The sequence below is a fragment of the Pinus tabuliformis genome, chromosome 8 (genome assembly GCF_031772625.1).
Source record: "Pinus tabuliformis cultivar Carrire ecotype Pingquan chromosome 8, CPIR1, whole genome shotgun sequence".
NCBI classification, from domain to species: Eukaryota; Viridiplantae; Streptophyta; class Pinopsida; order Pinales; family Pinaceae; genus Pinus; species Pinus tabuliformis.
The window spans coordinates 1,508,962,526-1,508,970,570 of record NC_142294.1 but is presented as its reverse complement, the minus strand read 5'-3'; the positions used below and the strand labels follow the sequence as shown (position 1 = coordinate 1,508,970,570).

General features: G+C 37.4%; 1 pseudogene across 1 annotated transcript; it reads right to left on the bottom strand.

Moving 5' to 3' along the window:
• Nucleotides 1-3,939: 3,939 nt before the first annotated feature.
• On the bottom strand, nucleotides 3,940-7,844 carry LOC149241605 (cysteine proteinase inhibitor 3-like; annotated as a pseudogene). Its single transcript, XR_016246584.1, has 4 exons — nucleotides 7,602-7,844; nucleotides 7,262-7,478; nucleotides 4,425-4,573; nucleotides 3,940-4,325 (listed from the first exon to the last, which is right to left on the bottom strand). The product of XR_016246584.1 is annotated as a cysteine proteinase inhibitor 3-like (transcript).
• Nucleotides 7,845-8,045: the final 201 nt, after the last annotated feature.

Genomic DNA, 8,045 nt, shown 5'->3' with positions numbered 1-8,045 from the left:
CCTCTCAGTTGGATCAGAGGATTTGGACGGGAAATAAAAATAACATTTACTCGGTTAAAGTGAGGTCTGGATCGCTGCTTCAAGCATTCCCACACCCTCCTTCAGATCGAATTTGGGGCAAAATATGGAATACAGATGGGATGCCAAAGATTAATCTTTTTTGTTGGGCGTTGGTACATGGAAAAATTCTGGCCGCAGAGAATCTCAAAAAAAGAGACATACAGGGGCCCTCCCATTGTGTTTTGTGTAAACAAGCAGAAGAGGAAAAAAAATTGGCTGCAGAGTTTCTCAGAAAAAGAGACATACAGGGCCCCTCCCGTTGTGTTTTGTGTAAACAAGCAGAAGAGGAAATTGGAAGTCTGGAAATTGGCTTTGGCTCAAGTCACGGATCTGCTAAATATTTTCCAGAGAATTGTCAGGAAATGTTTGTGCAATGAAGTCAAAATAATTCCCTGTCAGCGAAAATCTGACTCAGTGAGTGGTGATATGAGTGGTGATAAGAAGTTGGATGGCTCTTCCAAAGTATTTATGTTAGGCAATTTGGATTTGCTCGAGTTCAGGCCATCTTCCAAAGTATTATGTTAGGCAAATTGGATTGTTCGAAATCAGGCCATCTTTCAGCCCTTCCACCCAGATCATGTTCGCGCGGCCTCTAAAGCCTTGCAAATGCTTTTGGAGACAAACTCGGTGAGAGGATTTGATGTAGCAGAGCTCAAAGATTTATCAGTAAGTGAAAAGGACCAGCTAAAACTTGAACTAGTGTTAAATCAAGCTGGAAGCTTCAATTTCAAAAGAATTGGCTGAAAAAAATTCCTAATAGTAATAGTGAACAATGAATTCTAGAAATGGAGAAAAATTGAGAATTAATAATCACCTAAGGTGGCAGGAGAGGTTATTTTTCGCCCTGGAGTAGGCCGAGGAGGGTCTATTTTCGCCCTCGTGAAGAAAGAGAGATTCATTTCGCCCCGATGAAGAAAGAGAGATTCATTTTGATTAATGATTTCAGGCTTCAACTAATAACCAAGAGAAATACTTGGCATTATAGCAAATATTAGATTTAGCAATGTTCTATGGAGATTCAATGATTATCATCCAGCAAGTAAACAAACTCAAAGAGATTCCTAGTCAGTTCCAAGCTCCCATTCTGCACATAATTAATCTTCGTATTTAAAGGTTTGAAAATTTTGAATTTTATCATGAGACACCACGTAAACTCGAGGCAGATTCTTTGGCCAACAAAGACGTTGCTTTCAATCAATGAGTAATGGTTTTGGATGACAAGGACCATAGCATAAAACCTTTGCCATTAAATCCAAAGATATAACTCAAATGACGGTGATAATTAAAGGATAAATTGCTCGAATCAATAAATTGGACGCCACCGGACCCATTGTCAAATCGCACTCTAGTCATTCGTTTAATAAAATTATTTCTCCCTTGCTTCAATATAGATTTTCTAAAGTTGAAGGATGGGTTCAGGCCTCCACCTGGACTGCTCTCGTAATGCTTATTGCACTAGAGGACAAATGGAGGATATGTAGTACGGTTAGAAATAAAATTCGAGTGTGCATAAATCTCATCACTCCATTCGATCTGTAGTTTGCATGCTTGCTATCTCTGTTTTCCTTGAAGATTGTTTATAATTGCAGAATGAATCAATTAGTATTGGATCTTTCAGTCTAGCATCCTGCATGCGAGTCTGACTGGCATTAAAGGCGGGAATGGACTTGCAAAACTGATGAAAACAATCTAATATGGTTATAAAAAGTGGCAGTGTTATTATGCCAATGTCGAATCGAAAGCCCAGTTCTGAGGGCGCTATGTAGATTTCCCAATGGATAGTCAACCCAGCGTCAATGCAATGGAAATTATTCTTCATATGGCGATGTCTATGGAGTATCTCATTACCTTTGACATCCAGGCTTGGAGAAATGCAATTTCCAGGGTACCGTGCCCAGTTTGGGCTCATGTCTCAGAATCTTAACCTATTAAAAATGAAGTTAGAGTGGTTGCAATTAACCGTCGAAATTGAGTTTTCAAATGGATAATCCAGTGTCAGATGCAGCGGAAAGAAGATTTGGGACCGATAGTGAAGAATCTAAAGAACTCGAAGCGTACAAGGAGGCGACTTCAGGCTCGCATAATCCGTCAAAGGATGATGGGGACAAAGGCTCGAAAGCGCAATCTCTCCATAACAATTCTAAACACTCGGGATTTAAGTAAAGAAAGACTCCTGATAACAACATTGAAGGCTAGTTCTGCAATTTTTAGTTTCCTTGTTTTATAGATATATAGTAATACTAGGTGCCTTTTTGAAGATGTATAAGGACAGTTTATTTAGAATAGTTGAATATGGACAAAGGTGTAAATCGAAATAAGGACAGTTTATTTAGAATAGTTGAATATGGAGAAAGGTGTAAATCGAATCAATTCATATAGGATCATTTAGATTTTTTTTAATGATATAGTAAAAGCTATGGATGATGATGTACAAGATTTTGATTTTTTTTAATGATGTAATAAAAGCTATGAATGATGATCTACCAGGTTTTGGCCTTCAAAACAATAAAAATTTAATATAAATCCATTGCCATTCCTTTAAAGGAAAAGGGAAATTGCCACAAATAATTATATTAACTCGGTCCCTCCCTCTTAAATGATTTGAACTATATAAAATTACTGATTTACTATATGAAGATACCCTAACCGCCGAGAAAGATACTCCCGACCATTAAGAGGGTGAGACTAGAAGACAAAGCAACCAAGCGAGACATTTTAGATAATCACCTTCCCAATGATAAATAAATTGGGGTGTGATTTATTTATTCAACGTTGTTTTTGACTTTCTGATCATCGATACGTTATTATCATTGTTTTGACTTCATGGTCATCATCTTTCTCGATACGTTATGATCATTGTTTTGACTTCATGGCTATTGCCTTCCTCGTTTCCGGGATTTGAAATTACCTCGGCACTGGGACCCAGGCCCTTCCCATTTCTTCCTGTCCGTGTCTCCATTTCTCGTTGACAGTTTACTCACTCAGCGTGCATTAATGCATAGCCACAAGGCGGCTGTATATTAATGGACATCGACCTACACCCCACCTTGCGGCCCAAGTCAAGCAAATAGACGGGAAGAAACACTGGACCCGAGCCCGAGCCCAATCGCCGAAACAATGTTAGATTACGGGAGACGGGAGAAAGGCATATTTACGCGCTTTCATGTTTATTAAACAAAATAACAAATAAATGCAATAAAGATAGAAGAACAAAATCCCATACCATCAGATAGGCCATCAAAACAGGAGTTTCAGTATTGAACAGAGATGATTATTATTTTCCCATGAACTACAAAAATACCTTTCCAAACAGAATTTGAAGCATTTTACACATGATCATTGTATAAAGACGTATAAAAACAAATATTTTTCATATTTTTCAAGCTTCTGCTGATCTTCGGTAGCAATGATCAGTTCTATGCATTTCTTTTAAAGAGATTCAGAATAACAGTAAAAGAGATTCCAACAACAGTGATGCATGTTCATGGATTCATTCCATAACTATGAATGCAAAATGAACCAAAAAGACGTAAATTTGTTAGTGTAATAGATAAAGCAAGGACTCATATTGGCATAAACTATGAAAGGGAAATGACGCATATTTGCAAGTGCTTACTGAACAAAGCAAAATCTCATAAGTATTGTCACGTCTTTTACTCCCACATCCCAATCACTTTCTGAAGGGTGCATGGCTTTTTCCATTAGCATAGTTGAAAGAGACCACAAATTTGCATTTTGCACTATCATTTAGTCAGATCTTATAAATATACTTCTATATTTTCATGTTTCAGTAACATTCAGATGCATGTATCTGATGATTGACATAATAAAAATCATTGTTAACATTATACACTATTTGACAGTAAGACAGCTTCGAAGTAGATCATAGCCCATATTCACAACTTCAATAAGTGTTAAGAGGTCAAATCATTTAACAAGATCTCGAAGCCTCTGGTGGGAAATAAAGTGATGCCAGCTAACGCCAGCGAGCATTATTTCATAAATACAAATATTGTTGGGAAATAAAGTGATGCCAGCTAACGCCAGCGAGCATTATTTCATAAATACAAATATTGTTTAACAACCATAAATATACATAGTATAAACTTTAAAAACTATAGAATCACTGCCCTACATCATGTTAAATGTGATCTTAATATCCATTTACCATCAGGATTGCAATGCATTTCAACCTTGTGCTCTTCAACCTTACTTCCCCTCTTAGTCTTCAAATGTAAATCCACCTTGGAAGAGGCATCAACTATCTGAAAGACAACAATAGCAACACCGGCCGTTAAACCAAAGTAAAGGAGAAATCTGTGTAAACCCCAGAGAAAGCATAAACAGTAGAGCAGGGGACCAACCTCAGCCTTTGCTGAAAGGACCTCCTGCAGTTCATAAGTTGCTATAGAGTTGGACCTTTGTTGTATGTTCTTCACAGCATGTTGGGCTGCTTCTTGAACAACAGGGTCATGCACTGGGACTGTGCGCCAGCCTGACCCTTCGGCATGCACTGGTTTACAGAAACCAGAACCCTATTGGCATCAGCCATAAGCCTAAACTCTTAAAAGCAAGGTGCACTCCTATACACTCTAAACTTGCACAGGACCAAATCGAAGGAGAACCCGAGCCATGATATGAATTTCAGTGAAACACATACTACCAGCATTTCCAATTGCTTCATGCAATGAAATCTGGAAGGGCTAACCTAAGTTTTTGGCTACAAATCAATAATGAATTTGTATAGGGAATGCCTTATTTATCATTTCTCCGATAGCTTGAACAAAGCAGAACATCTCAGAACAGGATAACAGATATTGAGCTCAAATAAGCCAAAGGTGACCTACTTACAGTTATTTATAAAGAATAACTGGAGATCTATAATTGCATTCAAATTTCTAGGAATAAATTTGACTTAGAAGCACAACCAATGATGTTACAGAATGGCATAATACACCCCTCACACATTCATAAGCATTACGAAGATAATATTTCATTTAACCTGTATGATACAAGCAAATTAAGAGAATTGGCAGATCCTAATGTGATAAAACTTATTCCAACCGATGCATTTTGATTTTTCTGCGAAAAACAAAAGACAGAAATCATGCACACGATCCAAGGGGCTTGCCACATGAGAAGATATGTCGGAGGGGCTTTCTCAAGTCCCATAACTTTGTTTCTGTTAGTGTAAAAGAAGAAATTTAGGGGCTCTTGACAGGCCCAACCGAGAAATAAGTAAATAGGTGTGACCTTAAGGTAAATAGGTGTGACCTTAAAATCCAATATGGGGAACCATATGTGGGTGGATTCTAAAGCTAAAATTATAACCTTAAAATCCAATATGGGGAACCATATTTGGGTGGATTCTAAAGCTAAAATTATGGATAAGGGAAGTTAGCTAAAATGGGGAAACGTGTTTGGGTGGGTAGTAAAGCTATTATTAAGTGAAACATGTTTGGGTGGGTAGCAAAGCTAATATTATGTGGGCAAGGATAGTTTGGGAAGACATGTTTGGGGAAACGTGTTTGGGTGGGTAGTAAAGCTATTATTAAGTGAAACATGTTTGGGTGGGTAGCAAAGCTAATATTATGTGGGCAAGGATAGTTTGGGAAGACATGTTTGGGGAAACGTGTTTGGGTGGGTAGTAAAGCTATTATTAAGTGAAACATGTTTGGGTGGGTAGCAAAGCTAATATTATGTGGGCAAGGATAGTTTGGGAAGACATGTTTGGTCGGGTGGTAAAGCTAATAATATCATATTAATATAGATATGGATAGTATTAATATGGATAGTTTTGAGTAAAGATAAGTATGTTTGGCTGGGTAGCAAAGCAAATATTATGTGGACAAGGATAGTTTGGGAATACATGTTTGGTCGAGTGGTAAAGCTAATATCATATATGATATGATATGGATAGAGTGGTAAAGCTAATATGATATATAATATGATATGGATAGTTTTGAGTAAAGATAAATAAATAAAGTTAATACCTTACGAGTGTATACCATTTTGGGTAAAAAAAGGTAAAAATAATAAAATTAAATATATTTAAAAGATAAAAATATATTAAAAAATAAAATAAAAATTCACATAATCGAAACAAATAGGCAGCCCATTGCTGAAGTAGAATTAATGGACAAAAATTTCAAAAACCAGTTGCCTTTCAGGTTCTTAAGGTTTTTAGTATATTAAAGACCTGCTCTAAGACGAACTAAAAATGAAATATATTTAAAAAATAAAATAAAAATTCACATAATCGAAACAAATAAGCAGGCCCATTGGTGAAGTAGAATTAAAGGACAAAAATTTCAAAAACCAGTTGCCTTTCAGGCCCTTAAGGTTTTTAATATATTAAAGAGCTGCTCTAAGATGTACTGAAGAATTAAACACTAAGATATACTAAAGAATTAAAGACTTAAGATTAAGATGTATTCAAGAACTAATAAATTAAATATTTTAAAATCTAGGTTGAGGTTGTGATTGAAATGGATTTATTGTGGTAAAATAGAAAGATGGAGTGAAATTCAGATAGAAATTAAGACAAGTAAAATTACATATTTTGATATAAAATTTGAAAAAAGAAAAACCAAAAAACTTCTTAAAAAGATTCCTGATAATAAAAAAATAAAATAAAAAATTGAAAAATTGAAAAAGAAAAACCGAAACACTTTTTAAGAAGATTCCTGATAACTTAAAAAGTCAACAATATGTAGAGGATCACATCTCCTAACACAAGATTTAACCCCCAAAGAAAAAACCAGAACAGTAGAAAAGAGTTTCTTAGAATTCGAAGATGAACAGAATAACATGTCCTGATATAAAGATTTGAAAAAAACAAAAAACGGAGTGAACCACACAAGAGGGTTTCATATAAATCGAAAACAGGGAGATGGCAGCGGAAGAGCCAGAGATAACCTGGCCACCACTAGAGACAGCACGTCTACCCTCCATGTAGCATAGAATCTAACAAAATTAAAGAATCCAACCCCATCCTCACAGTGAGGAGAACTAGAAATACCCTTGATTAGGTTATTACAACCACCTAGCAGATTCGGGAGAGGTGGTGTTATTCTTTTCAGAGAAACGCCATAAAATCATCAAAACCAAGCAATCAATCCTAAAGGAAACTGCAACGGGCAAAAGCCCTACCCTTCTAATCCCATCAAATTTGAGTTTACAATTAGAGCATTAGAAATACCTTGCTTGACGCCAAGGTCAGCCCTGGAAATAGAGGGTTGCTCCACAGGCTTAAATTCCTGCAGACTCTTGAAATTCTCCCAGGGTTTGACCCACACCTTGGCTGTGTACAGCTTGGGCTTATCGCCGTCCTCGGCCTCTATGGTCAGATGATACATAGTCCCCGCTACAACTTGCTCCTTTGCCGCCACCACTCGACGAAACGATACATCGCCATTCTGCAGACACAAACAGAGAGAGCAAATCAGATTTACAGATCGAATCTCCCAAAACCGAAATTAACAGATGAAATCTCGGAAAAAAAAAAGAGCAAGTAACTGTGGAAATGATCATTCATGTACCTGCTGCTTGTTGTGTTCATCAACGGCAAAGCGCCCAAGATCGAGCGTCTCTATTGAGTTCTGAAAATCTTTCACATCGCGTAAACCTCCGAGAGTTCCCATGGCCGCTACACCCCGGCTCCTACTGATACCAATTGTAATCAAACACAACGCAAATACACCGAAAACGTTTGTCTGCCTTCTGCTCTGCATCCTTCCGCCCTCTGCTTCTTCCTCGTATTTATGGATTCAATCTGTTGTATGCCGCAGGGAAATCGTCTCATAATAAGGAAGGGTTGCGTGGAAAGTGGTGGATCACCACGTCAGCAGGGGCTGCCCTGCTTGCGTGCAAATTAAGCAACGAATCAATGCTGCGGCGGTGGGTTAAGTTTCCAACATCTAACGGCCCTCCTGCGTTCGACATTATCCACAGGAAACGAAGCGCGCCGATTGAAGTTTGACCAG